This window comes from Ascaphus truei, chromosome 5 (genome assembly GCF_040206685.1).
Source record: "Ascaphus truei isolate aAscTru1 chromosome 5, aAscTru1.hap1, whole genome shotgun sequence".
NCBI lineage: Eukaryota > Metazoa > Chordata > Amphibia > Anura > Ascaphidae > Ascaphus > Ascaphus truei.
The window spans coordinates 68,101,516-68,124,309 of record NC_134487.1 but is presented as its reverse complement, the minus strand read 5'-3'; positions in this window follow the sequence as shown (position 1 = coordinate 68,124,309).

Below are 22,794 nucleotides of genomic sequence, written 5' to 3'. Positions count from 1 at the left end.
TGAGGAGGTGATATGCTGGACTAATGTGGCAGGTATGTGCTTTAAGGTAAGGAGGTGATATGCTGGACTAATGTGGCAGGTATGTGCTTTAAAGTGAGGAGGTGATATGCGGGGCTAATGCGGCAGGTATGCACTTTAAGGTGAGGAGGTGATATGCTGGGCTAATGTGGCAGGTATGTGCTTTAATGTGAGGAGGTGATAGGCTGGGATAATGCAGCAGGTATGCGGTTTAAGGTGAGGAGGTGATATGCGGGGATAATGCGGCAGGTATGCACTTTAAGGTGAGATGCGGGGCTAATGCGGCAGGTGTGTGGTTTAAGGCGAGGAGGTGATATGCTGGGCTAATGCAGCAGGTATGCGCTTTAAGGTGAGGAGGTGATATGCGGTGCTAATGCGGCGCTAATGCGGCAGGTATGCGCTTTAAGGTGAGGTGATATGCGGGGCTAATGCGGCAGGTGTGCGGTTTAAGGTGAGGAGGTGATATGCTGGTCTAATGCGGCAGGTGTGTGGTTTAAGGCAAGGAGGTGATATGCTGGGCTAATGCGGCAGGTATGCGCTTTAAGGTGAGGGGGTGATATACTAGGCTAATGCGACAGGTACTGTATGTGCTTGTGTTTTCTTGAGTCATCAGGCTTATAGCAGCAGGTGGTGACATGGGTTTGAGTCTTCATTATCCCATGGCCTCTCTTTTCACAGTGGGCAGAGCAAGCTGGCAAGGGCTTTGGCATTTCTGGTTTTGATTTCCACTACTTGTCCCTTCATGTTAATAAAGCATTCACAGTTATCACTGCATTTGTTGTCCACCCTGTTTTGGGGGGGTATTGGAAAGGGGTCTAAATCAAGGCTTGGAAGACCATACATCCTTATTTATTGCACAGACCAATCCTAGTCTTTAAACATCATAATGTTTTTTATGGGAAGGTATTAAGATTACTGATGTGGCTATTCAAAGTATACTTTGTGTCTACAATTCATAGAATTGCCTAAAATTGTGGATATGCCTAAAAATGTATGCTATGCCACAAAACACCATCTGGCACGTAAGACCACTTATGGACAATTATGGAAAAGGTCCATAAGAGAAGACCCATAAGGTATCTTCTGGTGCCAGGATGTGACTAAATGGCATAGAACTGATTTGTCAATATTGACCTTGTCTTGTGTGTGCCCTGTTACTATGACTTCTACATCTGTAGATATTATTGGGTGGGAATTTGGTTTAAGATAACAAATGTTGCAGTTTTGCTCAACCTTTTCTGTATTGTTTAACTCATGCTAATAGTGTTCATTTCATTTTGCATCTCTTTGGCGAAAATAGATTTAGAGGGTGACTACATGAGGAAAAAGCAGGATAATCAACTAGTACAAGGTTATGATGGAATGTGTCCATGTTTGAGATTTTAATTGCCATTGTTTTCCCCTCTCTTTGAATCCACAATATTTTCAATCTTTTAAATCAAGAATGAAGTGACATTAGCCATTGTATATAAGAGCTTGGCACCAAATGTACTATGACAAATGTGACTAATAACTTTCTTACATATAGCCATGGCTGCTCCAGCTATCTTTTTGCCACTCCTGTCACCTAAGTCCCAGTAGCTACAGGCGGTAACAGGCTATCCTGTAGGGTTTACCCCCTTCATGCAGCCTGCCTGAGTAGCAAGAGAGGTGGTGTCATGGGTTCTGTGTTGCAGCCAATCCTGGAGCAGACCCTGTGCCCTCCCCTTTTGCATTAGGGAGGATGTTCCAAATTATAGGAGCGAGATTCCCTCCATCCCTCCTAGGGCAATAAGGTGAAAGTCCTCCTCCACCCTCCTGGGGCTGGGAGAGCAAGATTTGTGCATGGCACAAGGCCTCAACCATTAACTGCTGGCCAGCACCATCCAGGGATCTGAGACCCTCTACTATATGCAATGCTGTTTACCATCTGCAGTGGTTGCTACAAATAAAGACCTCATTTATGTACCCCTGGCTGAGTTGCGGTCTATTAGCCAGAGGCATTGAGAGAAAGAGCTGTCATGGTAGGGACTGCCTGCAGCCTTGCTGTAGCCTGCCGTGTCTGGAGGCGCTGTATCACCATGGAAAGAAAATAAGGATCACTGTAAGCCTGTCCTGGTCTCCACCCTATCACGGTCTCTCAGCTCTCCTGGACCCTCACAGGTATGCATGCACCAAGACATCATTAGTAGCAGCAACATGTTTCCAGAGAGGGGGGGAAACAGTGCAACATACAATTAATACTTCTACCGGTAAATCTACAGAGAATTCTTTCAACAGGCCAAAGTAATATATTGTCAGCTTTGGATTTCTGTACATAGTCTGGTGTAGGAAACCACTGCCTGAAGGTTTTTGTTCTTCATTGGAAATTCCACAAATTACAATTACCTATTGTAAATGTTTAACATGTATTTATATAACTATGAATGTACATTACAGATACAGTATGTGAATTATTTTTTGGAATATGTCCAAAGAAAAAGTTGAATTTTTTCAGACGGATTCATTTCCTAGTTTGTATTGCTAGGCAAATTGAAACATTGTAGTTTGATAAGATTTCAAGAAGATGAGACTGTAAAAGTATCTGTATTTAGTCTGATTCTGGAAGATCTGTTGCACAATACAAATGAAGTGTGTGCAAAACAGTATATCTATTGATAACAAAGTGTAGAGTTTATCTCAAGTTTTTTCTTCATATATTATGTGTAAAAAAACATGTTCACTATATTATAACTAATCATTAGAGGTAGTTTATTTTTTTAAATTTCAAATAATAATAATAATAATAATTAAAAATAATACATAGATAGATATGAATTCTAAGCTCTGTTTGGTTCGTACAGATGCAGCCACCAGTATTAGAACACTTACCTGGGAAATTCTGGGAGATTCTGGGGCAGTCTCACAGTAAATGCCTTAACTTTGCCTCAACATTTCTGTGAGATTCTTAATGGCCCATCGGATTAACACAGCGGGGGGTCCCTGCAGTCCCATTCAAACTGACCGCAGGGACCCTGCTGTGTTAATCCGATGGGCCATTAAGAATCTCACAGATATGTTGAGGCATTTACTGTGAGACTGCCCCAGAATTCCCCAGGCAAGAGTTCTAATACTGGTTGCTGCATCTGTGCCTGCTGCAAAATATCAAATTTAATTCTAAACAGCTCCTATTTGAAGATCCTATTTTCTTCACTGTTCAGGGCTTTTTCTTAATGCAATATCTCTCTGGAGACCAGAGAAATGGCCACGTGCTGTTTCCTTTAAGAAAGCCATTTAGGGGCCCGTAGCCTTTCTCACTCTTCCCCAGGGGGAGGAAGCAACACACTACCCATCAGGGCATTGCACAGGGATACTCCCAAAAAGTGGGTAATGTATTATAAATAGGAGGAGTTTTTGCAGAGCATTTATAGATAAACCTCTGCATTGTACAAAGTAGCATATTTTGTCCCTCATTCAATATGTTGCGAAGCCGATTCCCCATGCTGGCGAAGATGTTGGTACCAATTGGAGGGTTTAAACAAGCACTATACAAGAACTATAATATCTGTGGATCAGGATCAGGAATTTCCTTTAGATTAATAGTGTCTTAATTACAAACCCTTTTCACAGGAAATACTCAAACTTTTTTTTTGAAGCTAAAAGTATTGTGCTCAGTTAAAAGCACAGGAAGAACCTCACAATACTCGGTAATGGGTATAGACAAAAACACATTTCTTTCAGGTTGCTTATAATTACTGCAAGGACTAATGTATAACAATTATACGGTTCACTTTTTCCCCGCTATACCATGTTATAAATAATGGATACAATCCAAATGTTATAGTCATTTGCTGTCTTCAATAATGGTATGACTTTTAAATGCATATTGTATTTCCAGGTTGTCTTAGTCTCTTATACTGTAATTCCTTTTTGTCTTGCAACATTATTTTCTCTGGGTCATGATGACATCATTAATACATTCAAATGACTATTCTGCAAAGCACACTGCTAGTTTGAACTGACTTTTAAAGATCAGAGGGCAAAATACTTAGGAGCCTATTCTATAAGCCTCAATAACCCACTTATCGAGGCCTTTTCAGCCAAAATGCCTGCTGCTATTCTGTAAGCATTGACAAATGGGCGATGAAGGCATGAAACACCAATTTTTTTAGCTGTCCAAAACACATCGCCGGATGAGTGCTGATAAGCTACTTATAATCAGGTTCTGAAACTCGTGCAATTCTAGTAGCCTCGATTAGTATCGAGGTTAATTGGGGTTCTAAAATGGCAAGTTTCTCCCAAAATCCTTAAGCCAGAAAAAGTTGGCGTGAGCTAGGGAGAACCTGCTGAGAAGGTCCAGAGAGAGGACTTGCAAAAATAAATGCTTTTTATCTGCATTGGATTGATGCCTGGAGTCTCCGGAGCTGATACCCATTAATATCAGCACCGGAGACCCCCGGCATGAATACCATGCAATAAAAATGCATTTACAGGCAACTTTATTACCTTAGCGGCTAACTGCTAAGGCAATGAAGGGGTTAACTACCAGTACTATGTTTATTGTGGGTAGTACAATACCCACTGAAGGTGGTATTTGGCCCTTGGTGGGTGTTTAGGCCTTGCAGTGGGTTGCGGGTGGAGTTAACCCCTTCGTTACCTTAGCAGTTAATACTGCTATCGTAATGAAGGGGTTAACCCCTCCCACTTCCAACCGGTAGGTCTAAACATCCATCCTTGGGGCTATTACCCCCTTCACCCAATCCCTCTACCCACAATAAACAAAAATACACACTACAACCCTACCACCCATCTCCTCTACCCCCAACCACCACCCCCCCCAAACATATACAGTACAGTAATGGACAAAATAACTATTATCCAGATATGGATAATGACTAATTTGCCCATTCAAAAGAAAACATTAGCCAGCCAGCAGAAATAAAGTAAATAAAACTTTCTACTTACCCCTGCCATCATGAAGGGCATCCTCATCAGCATACTGCAGGTCCATGTCCTCCATTGCCATAAAGAGTACATGAAAAAATACAATCTAATGGCCCTTAACCCCTTAATCAACGTAGCGATTAATAACACTATAGTCATTAAGGGGTTAACCCCGTTCCCTGCTATCAACCCAGGAGGCCTAACCACCCACCTGGACCCACTATACCCACCCTCTATCCATTGATTGGCACAGTGGTATATCATACCCATATAATATGGGCATGATAAGCCACTAGAGCACTCAATGGTCAACCTTATAGAAATCATTAAGGCCAAAAATACATAATAAAAGAAATACACAAGCACCTAAACACCCCAGCAATATTTTTTTTTAAAGCCTAATAATACACATGAATAAAAATGATGTTATTCCAAAACATAAGAATTAAATTAAATGAACACCTATCCAACCAATTCAATAAATAAAATCACTAGCCAACAAATCAATTAAATCAATAAAAACACTAGCCAACAAATCAATTCAATAAATAAAACCAGTAGCTAACTGTAAGCGATGTGTACAGAGGTATGCAATGCAGACCATTTTTCAAGTGAAATTAAAATAAGGCTTTATTGCCTGTTCCTTTAAACAATACAGCAAAGAAAAATATTCATAAAACAGTAAACACCTAGCCCTCTGTAAGGGCTAATTTACATTACCGGTACCTCTCGGCAAGGGTGGAGGGAAAAGCCCCCTACGCACTTATCACCCCAAAGTCTCAGTGGTACCTAAATGCAGGTGGCCCTTCAGGTCAGTGGTGTCAGGTAGGTGTCTGCTTGGGGGTACAGGCATAGAGGTCTTGTCCCCTTTTGTCTTGCTCTCATAAGACAGCCCTCCTTTTCCTTCAGTCAGCTCCCTTGTGAGCTAAGGACTCTGCTTCCTCTTTCCCAGTTCACGCTTTTTCTATAAGTCCTAATCAGCCAGGTGGAGTCTGGTTGATTGCCTGTGTGCCATTAACAAACAGACTGCTGGATTTAGAGGCAGTTTTCCCTCAAACAGTGATAAGTCCCTGTTACATACCTCCCCTGTTTGTAGGAAGCTCGGGATTACCACGGCCAAAGCCCATCCTTCCACTCTCACTCGAGATATCTCTGCGGCTCGAATGAGAGTAGATGGAGTATGAGAAACCTCAGTCCCGCTGGGATTGGAACCCTTTCTCCAGGTTATTAGTGACTCCTCTAGAAGGTGCTTGAGATCAGCACTCCTCAGTCGCTCGAGGAGGACTTTTTCAAAGTACAGTCTTTCTACTGACCGCGTGGTCATGAGATTTCCCCTGCGTCGGGCGATTCTTTCTTTGTAGGCGGACTGTATCCCAAAAGTCGCAGAGCGTTTACGCACATAGCTTTCTCTCGCCATCTTTTCCATGGACTCAATTTTAGCACTAAATGTCCATTCCTTTTAACCCTTGCTATACCTCCAAGATGGGCGTAACTAAAGAGTCTGTCCTATAACCACCAGGCAACAAGTAATAGCGTGCCTAATGTGCTCTGAGCATCAAAGTCATTACAAGTATCATTAGAATCGGAGAATAAATAGAACTTAGTGAGTTGTGTCTATGTCGACTATTAATGGTATAATCACCATAACATGGTATCCATATGATTAAATAGATATATACTACCAATATTTGAGACTACCTGTTGCCTGGTGGTGATAGACAGACTCTTTAGTTATGCCCATCTCGGAGATATAAAGGGCAGTTCATGATGATACACAAAACTCCTACTCCCTTGAAGAAGCGCATACCCGCAGCGTGAAACGTACATTGGGTGTGACATCATCGCGTTGATGTCTTTGAGGAAGTGGGACTGATTGCCTTCGTTGATACTGGTTGAATGGTGATTGATTGATATGAGTCCAACAACTTACTGTGGGCTACACATCTGTGTTTATTTACCTATTTGTGGTTAATGAGAGCATACAGGGTTATCCCCTACATAGCATGTATATACTAAACTGGAACAATACATATAGGTGTAATTTCGGTACACCTGACAGTTTAGAAGAGTGCTCATAATTGTCACCCCGGTTCTTTTTCTTAACATTGAGAGATACACATGTGGGCTGTATGTTGTGTAGCAAAGTAATAGGAAAATGTCTCTACAAGATTGTTAATTTGAGACTGATTGTGCCCTATGAAGACCCACATGGATTCATTAAGTATTAGTCCAATATTGTGGACATTGGAGGTATCCATATAACCAATATAACCAACACATGATTCCCTACTATAAGGTAACACAAGTAACAAACAAGAAAAATGGTGAGTCCCACAAGACAGGACCACCATAAACTCCACTCTGGGGCACTCTTTGAACTGGGGTACAAAAATAATAAATGCATTAAGCAAACTGTAGACAAGAATAATGCTAACAAACTAGAATAAAAGCACTAAAAAACATATAGTGGACTGTCTCATGTACACATGAAAGAACTAATAATTCAGGGAGTATAAAAGTATTTCTATGATGTAATAACAAATGTGTATATAAATGGTCTAACCGCAATAAGTTTAACCTAACTGCCAATGTATGCAACCCGCATGGCTTTGCCAGTGATGGGGGAGGGAGCAAACATAATGCATTCCCACCCAACACAAAGATGCAGCTTACCTGTGAAGATGAGCGCTAATGATTTAGGGCAATAGGAGTATGCTGCAGATGAAGGGCTACAGCCTATACTCAGATAATTATGTGGTTGAAAATGTAGCATACTTTTAAAGGCTAATGTAAATAGCTGAACAGAAAGTCCCTGCACACCCACATAAAGTGTAAATAATGTCCTGTTTAGCCAAAGGAATAACCTCTAAGATTCAATTTAACCGGTTAATATCTGGTCAGAGTGTTCTGGGTTGGTGTTAAAAATATCACCTAATGGCTCTAGACACTGAAAGGTTACCCAATGTAAGGCAAGATAAGGGGGTGCAAGTAGAGAGTAGCACTGCAATGATTCGCTAGTTACCACTGTCGCTACTTGGTGTAGGTTGCCCATAAAGTTCAATTCATTAAGCCTTTACAAGTATGCTACATTTTCATTCAGATAATTATCTTAGTATAGTTTGAGAATTGACGCTATACATTGTTGTTACCTTATAGCCAGGGTGGGCAACCCTGTCGCCATTCGCCACTTGTGGCGAATTGGCAGTCAAAGTGTGGCGAAGTGCGGCAAGCGTGACTCCCCCCACTCCACCCCGACAAGCGCGACTCCCCCCGCCCCTCCCCGACAAGTGCGACTCCCCCAGCCCCTCCCCGACAAGCGCGACTCCCCCCGCCCCTCCCCGACAAGCGCGACTCCCCCCGCCCCTCCCCGACAAGTGCGACTCCCCCTGCCCCTCCCCGACAAGCGCGACTAACCCTCGCCCCTCTCCGACAAGCGCGACTCCCCCCGGCAAGCGCTTGTTCAGCACTGCCATTCCTAACAGAGACACGTACACGGCTGTAAACTGGGTTTCTCTTATCTCCGTGTACCATCGCCGCGAACACCACTTTGCAGTAACAGAGTGCAGTCACGGCTGAGAAAACTCTGTCTGGTGCCAGGGTTTCAGTGCCATTACTAAACAGTAGGGCAATATATAAGGGTTTACCCCCTCCCTCCCTTCCTGTCCGACCACAGTTTACCGTCAGACAAGGGATAGTAATTTGGTACCTACCTGTACCCACTGACACACTAGCAGTCAACAACACGGACCATGTGTTGTTACTATAGCCCTCCTCCCCCCCCCCCCCAGGTATTGCAGTCACAGGGAACACATTACCACATGTAAACTGCGACCTAAATATAGATTACGTGATAGCCGGGTAAAGAACCATAGCAGGCAATACAGTAGGTAAAACCAACAATTTAAATTGGAAGGAAGATGACTCTGGATTAAGAATGACCAGGCAGACAACATCAGTGTTAAGTGGCCATCTGGAAGACATGCCATCTGGAACTTTCCAGTTACATGTTTAAAGTGTTAAACCTAGGTGATTGATGTTGTTTTTTTACCCAAATCTGACACCAAAACATTATGAGCTAATACTTGGGGTTGATTTAATTTACCCTTTGTCTGTTGGTACTGTGTGCACAGCAAGTACTTGCAGTCACACACAGCCCCCTCTCCCCTTATCTTTATCATCTCTCTGATAAGGACAAGATATGCACAGTGTAAAGAAAACACTTGGTTGACAAGGACTTCCCTATTCAGAGGCCCCTAATAAATTGAACTAGTTAATTGGCAGTCAAAGCGTGGCGAATTGAATAACTACTTGTTGTTTCCCATTGTAATGGGAAGCGTGGCGGCAAGTGCGAGTCCCCTCCTGCCCCACCCCCTCTGCAAGCGCAAGTCCCCTCCCGCCCCCCCTGCAAGCGCGAGTCCCCTCCCGCCCCCCCTGCAAGCGCGAGTCCCCTCCCGCCCCCCCCCCCTGCAAGCACGAGTCCCCTCCCGAACCCCCCTGCAAGCGCGAGTCCCTTCCCACCCCCCCCTGCAAGCACGAGTCCCCTCCCACCCCCCCTGCAAGACTGAGTCCCCTCCCGCCCCACCCTGCAAGCGCGAGTCCCCTCCCGCCCCCCCTGCAAGCGCAAGTCCCCTCCCGTCCCCCCTGCAAACGCGAGTCCCCTCCCCTCCCATCTGCCCCCCTGCAAGCACTAGTCCTCTCCCCTCCCGCCTCCCCCTGCAAGCGCGAGTCCCCTCCCGCCTCCCCCTGCAAGCGCGAGTCCCCTCCCGCCTCCCCCTGCAAGCGCGAGTCCCCTCCCGCCTCCCCCTGCAAGCGGGAGTCCCCTCCCGCCTCCCCCTGCAAGCGCGAATCCCCTCTCGCCACCCCTGCAAGTGCGAGCGCCCTCCCGCCCCCCTGCGAGCATGAGTCCCCTCCCCCCCTGCAAGCACGAGTCCCCTCCCGCCCCCCCTGCAAGCGCGAGTCCCCTCCCACCCCCCTGCAAGCGCGAGTCCCCTCCCGCCCCACCCTGCAAGCACGAGTCCCCTCCTGCCCCCCTGCAAGTGCGAGTCCCCTCCCGCCCCCCCTGCAAGCGCGAGTCCCCTCCCACCCCCCCTGCAAGCGCGAGTCCCCTCCCATCCCCCCTGCAAACGCGAGTCCCCTCCCCTCCCATCTGCCCCCCTGCAAGCACTAGTCCTCTCCCATCCCACCCCCCCCTGCAAGTGCGAGTCCCCTCCCGCCTCCCCCTGCTAGCGCGAGTCCCCTCCCGCCTCCCCCTGCAAGCGCGAGTCCCCTCCCGCCTTCCCCTGCAAGCGCGAGTCCCCTCCCCTCCCCCCCTGCAAGCACGAGTCCCCTCCCGCCCCCCCTGCAAGCGCGAGTCCCCTCCCACCCCCCTGCAAGCGCGAGTCCCCTCCCGCCCCACCCTGCAAGCACGAGTCCCCTCCTGCCCCCCTGCAAGTGCGAGTCCCCTCCCGCCCCCCCTGCAAGCGCGAGTCCCCTCCCACCCCCCCTGCAAGCGCGAGTCCCCTCCCATCCCCCCTGCAAACGCGAGTCCCCTCCCCTCCCATCTGCCCCCCTGCAAGCACTAGTCCTCTCCCATCCCACCCCCCCCTGCAAGTGCGAGTCCCCTCCCGCCTCCCCCTGCTAGCGCGAGTCCCTTCCCACCCCCCCCTGCAAGCACGAGTCCCCTCCCACCCCCCCTGCAAGACTGAGTCCCCTCCCGCCCCACCCTGCAAGCGCGAGTCCCCTCCTGCCCCCCTGCAAGTGCGAGTCCCCTCCCGCCCCCCCTGCAAGCGCAAGTCCCCTCCCATCCCCCCTGCAAACGCGAGTCCCCTCCCCTCCCATCTGCCCCCCTGCAAGCACTAGTCCTCTCCCCTCCCGCCTCCCCCTGCAAGCGCGAGTCCCCTCCCGCCTCCCCCTGCAAGCGCGAGTCCCCTCCCGCCTCCCCCTGCAAGCGCGAGTCCCCTCCCGCCTCCCCCTGCAAGCGGGAGTCCCCTCCCGCCTCCCCCTGCAAGCGCGAATCCCCTCTCGCCACCCCTGCAAGTGCGAGCGCCCTCCCGCCCCCCTGCGAGCATGAGTCCCCTCCCCCCCTGCAAGCACGAGTCCCCTCCCGCCCCCCCTGCAAGCGCGAGTCCCCTCCCACCCCCCTGCAAGCGCGAGTCCCCTCCCGCCCCACCCTGCAAGCACGAGTCCCCTCCTGCCCCCCTGCAAGTGCGAGTCCCCTCCCGCCCCCCCTGCAAGCGCGAGTCCCCTCCCACCCCCCCTGCAAGCGCGAGTCCCCTCCCATCCCCCCTGCAAACGCGAGTCCCCTCCCCTCCCATCTGCCCCCCTGCAAGCACTAGTCCTCTCCCATCCCACCCCCCCCTGCAAGTGCGAGTCCCCTCCCGCCTCCCCCTGCTAGCGCGAGTCCCCTCCCGCCTCCCCCTGCAAGCGCGAGTCCCCTCCCGCCTTCCCCTGCAAGCGTGAGTCCCCTCCCGCCTCCCCCTGCAAGCGCGAGTCCCCTCCCACCCCCCCTGCGAGCGCGAGTCCTCTCTCGCCCCCCCCTGCAAGTGCGAGCGCCTTCCCGCCCCCCTGCAAGCGCGAGTCCCCTCCCCCCTGCAAACACGAGTCCCCTCCCGCCCCCCCTGCAAGACCGAGTCCCCTCCCGCCCCCCTGCAAGCGCGAGTCCCCTCCCGCCCCCCTGCAAGCGCGAGTCCCCTCCCTCCCCACCCTGCAAATGCGAGTCCCCTCCCGCCCCCCCTGCAAGCGCGAGTCCCCTCCCGCCCCCCCCTGCAAGCGCGAGTCCTCTCCCGTCCCCCCTGCAAACACGAGTCCCCTCCCCTCCCATCTGCCCCCTGCAAGCGCTAGTCCCCTCCCGTCCCACCCCCCCTGCAAGCGCGAGTCCGCTCCCGCCCCCCTGCAAGCGCGAGTACCCTCCCGCCCCCCCTGCAAGCGCGAGTCCCCTCTCGCCCCCCCCTGCAAGTGCGAGCAATGCAAGCGCGAGTCCCCTCCACCCTCTGCAAGCACGAGTCCCCTCCCGCCCCCCCTGCAAGCGCGAGTCCCCTCCCGCCCCCCCCCCCCCGGAAAGCGCGAGTCCCCTCCCGCCCCCCATGAAAGCGCGAGTCCCCTCCCGTCTGCCCCCCTGCAAGCGCAAGTCCCCTCCCCCCCATCCCCTCCCTGCAAGTGCGACTCCCCTCCCGCCCCCCCCTGCAAGCGTGAGTACGCCGTCAGCGGCGGCGCTAGTGCTGAGGGGACAAGCGGAGGAGAAATAACACATTTTCGCATGCGCAACATAATACCTCAATTTTTACATGGTGTGGCTATTTTCGCTTCTAATTCGCCACACTTGTGGCTATATTGAAAAATAGGTTGCCCACCCCTGCCTTATAGGATATTCTAGTTAGCTACTTGTATTAGACTCAGTAATAACCCTGCATCTGCATCTGATTGTTTTCACACACAGCTTTGGGAACAGACATTATACCTTGTTTCTATTTAATGTTGCCTTTGCGTGTTTTTAGTTACAGTACACTGTTGGACTGCTTTTTGGTGCTTAATAGAGTATGCTGTGGCAACAGATTTGTTACAGTACACTACAGCAAGTTAGAAACAACATTGTATACCATGCTGCATTTGTACATTTATGACTGCTGTAGTTTCATCCAAGCTATTGCTTTATACAGGATGCAGCATAATCTTATTCTGCAGCATACTCCTATTGCCCTAAACCATTAGTGCTCATCATTCCCAGGTCAGCTGCATCTTTGTGTTGGGTGGGAATGCATTATGTTTGCTCCCTCCCCCAGCACTGGGAAAGCCCTGCGGGTTGCATACATTGGCAGTTAGGTTAATTTTTGTACTCACCTTTTAGAGTGCCCCAGTGTGGAGTTTCTGTTGGTTCTGTCTTGTGGGACTCACCACTTTTCTTGTTTGTTACTAGTGTTACCTTTACTCAAGGGAGCACCGCTTTGTATTAGGCAGGGTTAGTGAGTGGATGCTATTATCTTGTGATAGTAGTGCTTTTTCAGTCCTTTCTCCACAGGTGTTTGATTCTATACATTTGAGTCACCTATTAATGGACAATCCTGGGTTGCTAAACATACATGTATAACAGTGGCCAATTGAGCCAAAACTACTACTATTCATGATTACAACTAACATCTAATTAGCACCCATTTACCACTTATTTTATTGGGGATGTTATTTTTAAACCCAGCACTGTGTGTATATTCACTTTTTGCTTCATTGTCCAATATTTGAATAACATTTGATTATGTTTGGCTAAATATATGGCTTTTAGTAGTACCTGTTCTCCTACAGTAATAGGAGCTGTTACTATATGTAGTTTGTACCTAATTACTGTCTGATATTTATATCTGGTGGACTATCTAGTCACACTATCCTAAGACACTATACTGAGTGCAGTAAATAGGGATCTTTGTGTGATTCTGTTATCACCATCTTTTTGCCTTTATTCTTACAAAGCCTCTGCCAGCTTACTTTTGAGTTCTGTCTGATGTTCAGAATCGATTTCTACTATCCCAGACTCGTGCCATTTCATCTATCACTTAAAGAGCATCCAAGAATAGCTACAGTATTTGAGTTTTCAGCTCCTAAACCTGTCCTTCTGTACTTCTTTTTCCACTCAATACACTTGCCCGTTCAGCTTCTTTTGAGTTGAGTTGCAATTCCACATCTCCCAGTTGACTCAGAGCAATGCTTAAATCTGTTTCCTTTTCTCTATTTCTGATCCGCAACTGCAGGTGTTCCTCTGGGACATTATCCAGGTCCAGCCAGGCCCTCACATTGTCCAGCAATTTGCGGTCATCAGCCATCTTGGCCTCATAGCGCAGTGTCAAACTGGCCACTTGATGAACAGACACCTCTTCACTCCCTTCCTTTTTGGTGAACTGTATCTTGAGCTCACCAATCTGCGTATGCAGAGCTGCAAGTTGCTGGTATGTGTGTTTAGCTACCAGCTTTAACTCATCAGCGAGAGATCCCTGTTTCTTCAGTGCATCCTGCAATTCTCCTCTCAGGGCCTAATCTCTTCACTGTGCTTGCTTCCATGCATCCATCATATTTTGGAGCTCTGCAGATTTCATCTCCAGGGTCACCGCTGCCTGCGATATCCACACCTCTTTCTCCTGGACGTACTGACTTTTGGGGATTGAGCAACCTCTCTACTTCTCCATCTCTTGCTCTAGTTTCTGGACCTTCTCATGCTCCCTCTCATACAGAGTCACCTGGCCTTTAAGCTTGGCCTCCAACCATGCTCTGGTGATGCTCAAGGTAGCCTTCAGTTCCTCATGCGGCTCTGTGGGGACACACTGGGTAATCAGCCATTCCTGCAACACTTGCTACTTGTGTAGCAGCCTACAGATTTTCTTCCTGCAGAGTTTGCTGCTTCTCCTCTGCATTGTATTGTATTGTATGTCTTTATTTATATAGCGCCATAAATGTACATAGCGCTTCACAGTAGTAATACATATCATATAAATAACAAATAATATAAATAACAGGTCATGGGAAGAAGTGCTTCAGACATAAAAGTAACATTAAGGAAGAGGAGTCCCTACTCCGAGGAGCTTACAATCTAATTGGTAGGTAGGGGAACATATAGAGACAGTAAGAGGGAATTCTAGTAAGTGCGTCTGCAGGGGGCCAAGTTTTATGTATCATGTGTCCAGGATTATCCAGTGCTATTCATATGCTTCTTTAAGCAAATGTGTCTTAAGGTGGGTCTTAAAGGTGGATAGAGAGGGTGCAAGTCGGGTATTGAGGGGAACGGCATTCTGGAGGTGCGGGGCAGAAAGTGAGAAAGGTTTAAGGCGGGAGAGAGCTTTAGATACAAAGGGGATAGAAAGAAGACATCCTTGAGAAGAACGCAAGAGTCGGGATGGTGCATAGCGAGAAATTAGGGCTGAGATGTAAGGAGGGGCAGAAGAATGTAAAGCTTTAAAAGTGAGGAGGAGAATTGAGTGTGAGATACGGGATTTGGTCGGAAGCCAGGAGAGGGATTTCAGAAGGGGAGATGCGGAGACAGATTTAGGAAAGGGTAGAGTGATTCTGGCAGCAGCGTTTAGGACAGGTGAGAGGCAGGAAGGCCGGACAGCAGGAGGTTGCAGTAATCGAGACGGGAGAGAATGAGGGCCTGAGTCAGAGTTTTAGCATTCGAGTAACAGAGGAAAGGGCTATCTTTGTGATATTGCAGAGGAAAAAGTGACACGTTTCAGAAACGTTTTGAATATGAAAGGAGAATGAGAGAGGAATCGAGTGTGACCCCTAGGCAGCGTGCTTGGGCTACTGGGTGAATGATCGTAGTTCCAACAGTAATGTGGAAGGAGGTAGTAGGGCCAGGTTTGGGAGGAAGTATGAGGAGCTCTGTTTTTGCCATGTTAAGTTTCAGTCGGCGGAGGTGTGACGATGGAGGGGATTTGGCCCGGGATTAAAGGGGTTGCACCCCATTTGGCCCCCCCTGACCTCACCTGGGAGTCAAAGGGTTAACTGGGCTAAGACCCAGAACTGTGATTTAACCCCTGTAATGACATGTACATGTGTATTCCCCTGTTCCCTTGTTCCCTTGTAATGTCTGGTTAATCAGTGTCTGCATCACACACACACTAGAATCCATCCGGGAGCACAAGGGTTAATAGTCCTTTAATGATTATAGCTCTTCCGTAGGTCATAGCAAGTCGCTTTTTGGACCATATGGTGTCCCAGTTCTGGCAATGAGAACTGGGAAGTTTGGTTCTGCCCGACCCAACAGAACCAGATATTTTAAGACGTTTATGTTTTATGCTTAATACTGTATTTTAAGGTATGGATAAGCTTCAAAGGAATGTCTCTGAAGCTATCAGGATGACAGATGGCCCTAGATTCCCAATGGCTAGAACTTAAGTTTTGTTCAAAAGGTTTTATTACCCTCCCTGTCTGTGAGTATGGGGGAGGCGCATACCATAGCAGTTTTTAAGTGTCCCACTTATCACTGTCCAACAAGGTTATCTTGTCCAAGATCCGGAGGGGTAGCTGGGCTGGCATTCCATTTGCACATGTGGGGCCTCAGAAAGGAGACCCCAGAGTTCTACTGCACATGTGCCAGCTAGCAGGGGGGCCTGTCCTAAAATGTGTTCCCCCATCCAAGACTGGCTGGAGATAATTGCAAACCAATCACAGGTTTTTAATGTTACAGATAGAGGGAGAAAAGGTTTATAACCTGCTGTTCCCCATCTATCCTTTGTCTTCATTTTTGGTCTTCATGCAAAGTCTTCATTCGTCTTCGTTTGCTGATATGGTAACCTGATACCACCTGAATGGTTTCCTGATTGCTGAGAGAAACGCTATGCACTGTCTTCCTGCCCGAGGTCTTTTCATGCTTTTGGGTGTCTTTATGACTATGAAGAGTGCTGTATGAACTGCCAGTCCAGCTGTGACTGCTTCATCATTTCCCTTTTATGTAAGTGTCTATATTTTGCTTGTTATTTGTACATATAATTACAAGCCTGTCACGAGAGCTTGCGACAGGAGGGCCATCCAGGATGATATTCCAGAGAGGCATTCAGAAACTTTGGTCTGTATAGCAGGTGTAAGGTCAGGGTTTGGAAGGTAAATTTGTGTGTCGTCAGCATAGAGGTGATATTTAAACCTAAAATATGTGACTAGCTCACCTAGAGAGAGTGTGTAAAGAGAAAAGAGAAGGGGTCCCAGGACAGAGCCCTGGGGTACCCCCACAGAGAGATCAATGGAGGAGGAGGAGGTGTTAGCAAAAGAGACACTGAAAGTACGATGGGAGAGGTAAGAGGAGATCCAGGATAGAGCTTTGTTCCGAATACCAAGAGTATGGAGAATGTGAAGGAGAAGAGGGTGGTCCACGGTGTCAAATGCTGCAGAGAGGTCGAGTAATATGAGCAGAGTGTAATGACCTCTGTCTTTGGCACCATGGAGGTCATCAGTTATTTAAGCGAGGGCTGTTTCCGTGGAGTGAGCAGTGCGGAAGCCAGATTTAGAGGGTCTAGAAGAGAATAGGTGTTGAGAAAGTGTCGCAATCGAGAGAATACAAGACATTCAAGGAGTTTGGAGGCAAAAGGCAGGAGGGAGACAGGTTGATAGTTAGAAGGACAGGCATTCTGGAGGTGCATACGCATACCTTGCAGTTGGTTCTGCAATAGGTGCTCTGGGTGTGTGCGTTGTTGCAATGCTTCAAACTTTTCATCTTCCCATAGTCTATTTATTTTTTGTAGCTGGTGCAGCTTTTCCTTATTTCCATTAACATGGTCAGTCAAATCAGAATTTTCTTCTTTTTACAGTTTCTCTAATATTCTCTAATATTCAGGGCTTCTTCATAGTCCTCCTTTCACTTACGCACTTCTGAGTTGAGACTCCCGGTCTCGTGGCATAAGACTTATCTCTAGGGTGTGAAGCTCCTTCTGAGAGACTTTAAGATCCATACTAAGGGTATCATGCAGTAAGCAACGAAAAAATGCATTAGCCAGTTTAGCAATTAGGCATGTTTTTGGCGTGTTAAACTGGCTGTATGCTGTAAGGGGCGAATCCCTGGCAAATGAATGCGCCACCACCATTTGATGAAATGGCGAGTAACCGGTGGCGGGACGGCTGCCTGGCGAGAAACTGCCGAGAAGCTGTCCCCTGCCGAGTTGTGTTTGCAGCAGAGAGAGATCCGCTGCTCTCTCGGCGCAAACATCAGCAAAATACAAATTATTTTTTAAACCATTTTTATTCATAGTGGTCATGTGCAGGGGGTCTCCGGAGCTGAACCGCATTGGTTTCAGGTCCGGGGACCCCCTGCTTCACGAGATACAGACCCCTTTATGAGGTGCCGGTATCCCTCTGCATTTAAAGGTCCCGATCATGTGACCGCGGAATGTAAACAAAGCAGAGGGATACCGGCACCCCATAAAGGGGCCTGAATCTCAGGAAGCCGGGGGTCCCCGGACCTTAAACCAAAGCGGTTCAGCTCCAGAGACCCTCTGCACATCTACAGTATAAATAAAACACACATATCAATAAAGACTCGTTCGTTACCTTAGAGGGTATCTGCTATGGTAGCGAAGCAGCATGAATATTTATTTAATAATACTGTACAGTGAGCAGGGGGTCCCCCGAGCTGAACCGCATCACTTTGTGGACCAGGGACCCCCTGCTTCCCGAGTTGCAGGCCCCAGTATGTGTGATCGGATGGGCAGTGTCGCCGCCATGTTTATAGCATCCCATATGCTACGTGCCCGCAATAAACATGGCGTCCACACTGTAACTGATGCCCCAAACCGGGGCCTTTAACTCAGGAAGCAGGGGGTCTCTGAGCCACAAATCAATGCGGTACAGCTCAGGGGACCCCCTGCTCCTGCACAATATTATTAAAATACATTAATGCTGCTTCATTACCATAGCGGATGAGCCCTCTGGATATACGGTCATCTGGGGGACGAATTCTCCATTTCCTCTAGGCTGTAAGGCATCTCGGCCCCCCTTTTCCTCCGTGGGATCTGTGGACGTGTATCTTCTAGATACACACGGTTCAGTAGGCAGTAGATACCATCTTCCATGGTAATTGGAGAACCTCTTTACATTTTCCGCCTTTTTGCTTTGGACGACTCCATTCCATCAGGGGTACTGGAGTCTCCTTCTAGGTTTGAATCTTCAGCAGTTTCACAGCATCTACCATGCTTTTATTGCAATTGCATCAGCTGCCAAAACATTGTATTTAAACCGCTCATCCTTGTGTAGAATATTTATTTATAAGAAATATATTATAGTAATAAGGTGCATGAGGATAGTTAAGGGGCACATAAAAATTATCCAAGGGGATAAAAAAGATTCCTCTTATTGCACTCTATATTACATATTTTTACATACAGATATAGGACCGAATTGTCCTAGCAAAACAAATGTGCTATTATGCCAATAAAGACAGTTGGATCGGTATACTCTGTTAAAACGAAAAAATAAAAAAGTTCTATTACATCAAAAATAATCTGTGACTCTGTGAATAATTAACAGTGATAAAGGTTTAAAATAATATAAATAAAATAGAATCCTCTCAAAGGGGGGTAGAGTGATATAGAGACTCTATATTTAATTCAGACTATGAAACACATTAATATGTGTGTCTGTATTTATTTTCATATTCACTCTGACAGCTCAGTATGATTTCAATAAGTACTTATATATAGGAATAGATACACACGGTTCAGTAGGCAGTAGATATCTGCCCTGATTGGCAGAACAGGTTTATGCACATCTAATTTTGTCGCCAAAGTTTGTGAAAACCACACAGAATAGATACAATTCAAAGTATATGCATAATATCTTTGTAACAAAATGTATCCATATGTGATCCAAAGGTAATAGTAACCCAATGTTACTCAGAGATCAAAAATCAGCAAAAATAGATAAAGCAGTAATGCAGTATTATTTATGTCTGGCTAAAAGACCCAAATAGATATATTTATGAGGAAATTGGAATATATCCCAGAGCACAAACACATACGGTCTCGGCGGACCTAAAGTGCATAAAACCAAATCTGTACAGTTTCCACTTCGTGGTCATAAGGGACCTACTATGTGTATATACTAGTAATCCACTTAGAAGTCACAGCGGACCAAGGTTTAAAGGTTATAGTTAAATGTCTGCCTTGAGTACACGATACACAAGTCGCCCAATATGCATAGAAAGTAGGTGGAGAGTGTGGTGTTGTAACACCAGTATACTGGCCGTGTTCCTGAAGCTGAGGTGTCGCCCCCTATGACGTTGGACTCGACGTATGACGCGTTTCGCGTGTTGCCACGCTTCTTCAGATGAGAGGAGTCTAATTTACCGATCTCCCTGGCTGGTTTATATACCCTCTATTGATGGGGGTATATCCCTCTGCTCTCCTATCGGAGCAGGTTTAATTAAGAGAGCTTATGATGTACATGGCTCTCTTAGGAGTTCATCTAGGGGTTAATCGGAGTGTCCATTGAATAATGTGTAATTCTTTTTTCTCTTTCTTTTAGATCACTGTGACCTGATACAATATACCGAAGAATTCTCTAGGCAAATGTGCAAAAACGGAAGACAAGGAGTGGATGTTCTATGTATATCAGAGTTTCCTAGAAGGTTTTGTGAGGGTTACATACTTAATGTATATACACAACAAATATGAAATATAATATAGGAATTGAGCTATCTCAAAATCATATAAGTTAAAGTAAATCCAAAGTTAGAATTCAAGTATATCTCCCCTCTATCTCTATGAAATATATAATATATACCTTTAAATTGTGTAAAAATCTTAGTGAGATAAAGCAAATAGCAATTAATATTAAAATAGTGTGAAAGTGTGTAGGAATGAAAATATCTATGTTGATTCGCCCCTAATGGTCAATGCGAAACAAACTAAATTTAATAAATTTTATTCTATCTAAGTTCCACCTTTAATTTGGCGGATTAAGTGATGTAAGTGATGACAAGGTATATCAAGTGAATGTTAGGATGTGAATTAAATGGTGGATAAGTATAAGAGGGGAAGTGGGTATAAGGGTTATTGCTGTATAATCACATTAATGTATTTTAAATATATTTATTATTGAAACGGTGTAATATTGTAATGTTTATAAATAAGCTGAGTAAATAAATCCCTCATTCAACCCTTCTGGACTCTGTGTTTGTAATTGAAAAATCCATCGACATTCTCTTTGTAAGAGACGTTTATCCCAGTCTCCTCCTCTAGGGCCTGGTGTCACATGCTCAATACCAATAAATTGAAGTGTTTCTGTGTCTCCCTGGTGTACTTCATTGACATGTTTGGCCACTGGTTTGTCTCGAGTATGTCGAATGTCTCCCAAGTGTTCTAATATTCTCGTTTTTAGGTGTCTCCTTGTCTTCCCCACATACATTTTGCCAAATTTGCATGTGATTAAATAAATAACTCCTATAGTTTGACAGTTTATGAAGCTCTTTATTTGATATGTCTTTGTTTTTGTAGAATTTGTGAAGGTTTTAGTTTTAACCATTGATTTGCATGCCTTACACCGATCACATGGATAGGATCCTGTTGGTTTGTCCCCTAGCCACGTTTTTTGAGAGTGTATTTGAAAGTGGCTATGTACCAATTTGTCTTTGAGATTTTTTGCCCTCCTATAGCCTGTTTGTGGTTGATCTTTTAATACCACTCTTAGATCTGGATCTTCTAGATATCCTCCCAATATTTGTGTAGGATTTGTTTACCCTGATAAGATTGATCAGAAAAGGTACAAATAAAACTTATATTGTAATCTTTTTCTTGGGTTCTTTTAGTTGTTAACAATTTAGGTCTGTCCATTTGTAGTGCTATGTGCTATGCTTTTTGTACTTTATTTCTTGTATACCCCTTCGTGTAGAATCTGTCTTTCATATCAATAGCTTGTTTTTTGTACTCAACTATTGTTGAGCAGTTTCAACGCAGTCGTTGGAATTGACCTATGGGAATATTCTCGATGATGTTCTTTGGGTGGTGGCTTTCCGCTAGTAGCAGAGCATTAGTTGCGGTCGGTTTCCAATATATACTGGTATATATCTCTCCTTCAGATTTGAAGATGGTAATATCCAGAAACTCTATTTTATCCTTGCTTAGTTGATAAGTAAGTTTAAGATTGTGGTCATTTGTATTTAGTAACTGGATAAATTCTTGATGGAGTTTTTTTTGCCATCCCACACCAAAAGCACATCATCGATGTATCTAAGCCATTTGATGATATGTATAGTGTATCTTTCAAGTTCCTCCATGAGGACCACTGCTTCCTCCCACCAGCCCAAATACAGGTTGGCATAGGTGGGAGCGCAGGTGGTCCCCATGGCTGTACCCTGTATCTGTAGGTACATGATTTTATTGAACAAGAAGAAATTATGGCTTAGTGCAAAGTCTAGGAGTTGAAGAACAAGTTCATTATGTAACTTTCAGTTTTCATCTCTTGCTTTGAGAAAATGTTTGACTGCTCGAATACCGTATTCGTGGGGTATACTCGAGTAGAGACCTTCGACATCCACTCCTACTAGGTAGGAATTGGGGTCTAAGGTAATGCCTTCCAAATGAAGTAAAACATCCTTCGTGTCTCGTATATATGATGGTAGAGCACTAACAAATGGCCTTAGAAAATGATCTAAGTAGACACTGATATTACATGTTATATTGTTGATACCCGATATGATGGGTCTACCAGGTGGGGGATTTTTGTTTTTGTGAATTTTTGGTAGTTGATAAAAGGTGGCTATTTGTGGCGATTTAATTTGCATGAATTCAAATTCATTCTTTGAAATTAGTTTTTGTTCCAGCCCCCCTTTCAAAATATATGTTCATTCTTTAGAATAAACTTGTGTAGGGTTTGTTTTGAGGATTGTATAACATTTTTTGTCTGATAGTATTCGCATGCACTCAGTTGTATAGTCAGATTGATTCAAGACCACCACGTTTCCCCCTTTATCAGAGGGTTTGATTATTATTTGTTTATCATTCTCTAAGTCTTTTAATGCCAGTCTCTCATAGTATGTTAAGTTCTGTCTACTTTTGTTGGTAGGAAGATTAAGTAGATCCTTAGTAACCATTTTTGTGAAAACTTCCACATTGTTACATGTTTGAGATGGAGGCATACACTGGCGACACACTTTATTCGAGCTCGGCTAGTCCCACGAATTCGGGTATACCCGGGTGTATTGAGGTTTGTGACTGTTTTCTGCCCGAGTGCATTGGGTTATTTTCCAGGCAGGGATTGAAGCATTTTATTCCCGCTGGCTGCAATACTGCACAGTATATATATATATACTGCATTACAATTCATGAATTTATGCCATCTGGTAGACACGCGAAGCATTGCAGCCTATTAAATCCTAATCATTATCATTTAACAGATCAGCCGCCCGTCAGCCAGGCATGAACCCAGGCTGGGAAG